This window comes from Hipposideros armiger, unplaced genomic scaffold (genome assembly GCF_001890085.2).
Source record: "Hipposideros armiger isolate ML-2016 unplaced genomic scaffold, ASM189008v1 scaffold_544, whole genome shotgun sequence".
Classification (NCBI taxonomy): Eukaryota; Metazoa; Chordata; class Mammalia; order Chiroptera; family Hipposideridae; genus Hipposideros; species Hipposideros armiger.
In genome coordinates this window covers 209212-210274 of record NW_017731894.1, presented here as the reverse complement: position 1 = coordinate 210274, position 1063 = coordinate 209212, and positions in this window count along the sequence as shown.

Here is a 1063-nt window from a genome sequence, read left to right as displayed (position 1 = left end):
CCTTATCCTTAGCAACTGCTGACACTGATGACAAATATTAGCTATCAATTTTTAAATGTTAGCGTGGGTACATAGTTTTAAAAGTTTTCTCTTAGGCGTCGGGGGAAGCAGTACTCTTGGAAGACCCCCATCGTTAGAATAGCTCTCAGCTCAGGTTGGACTAGCAGAAACCTGTCCAGCTTTCCAAGCTTCCTTTGCTCACAACACACTGCAGACCAAGGAAGTCAGAACAGCTCCCCTAAGTGATGCTGACGAGAAATCAGCACTGAGAACCCGGCAGCAAAGCCATCCAAGAAAGGCATCTGTCTACACGGAGGAGAGTTAAAGCCCTGATTCTGAACCTGGCTGCCCATGATAATCACGTGAGAAGAGATTTGGGCAGTGGTGGGTGTCAGGCTAAGAGACTTAAATTTGCACGGAGTCCAAGTCACGTCTTCAATGTGCACTGTGTGGATTCTAACAAATGCATTATAGTCTTGTAACCATTGCCGCAGTCAAGGCGGAGAACATTTCCATTACCCCCCCACCCCCGCCCAAAGTTTCCCATCACCGGTCCCTCCGTCTGCCCTCCTCCCCTGGCAAACACCTATCTGTTGCCTGTCCCTGTTGCTTTACTTCTTCCAGCATGTTCTATAAATGGTATCATATAGTACATAGCTTTTTGTTGTTGTTGTTGTTGTTGTTTTTGTTAGCTGAGCCATTGTGCCACCTGTTGGCAGTTCAGCGGCAGCTCAGCTCAGGCCCATGTGGGAATCGAACCGGCGACCCTGTTGCTCAGAGCTCGCACTCTTGAGGGAGCTCTTAACCAGCTGAGCCACTTGGCCGGCCCTAGTACATAGCCTTTTGATGTAGGCTTATTTCACTTAGCATAATGCATTGGAGACCCTTCCAGGTGGCTGGGTCTATCAGGAGTGCATCTCTTTTTATTATGAGCAGTGCGCCGTGGTACAGATGGAGCAGAGTCAGCTAATCCTCGTGCCCGAGGAAAGACACCAGAGTTGCTCATAGCTTTGAATGAAGCCACTCGGAGCATTTGTGGACAAGTTTTGGTGTGAGCGTATGT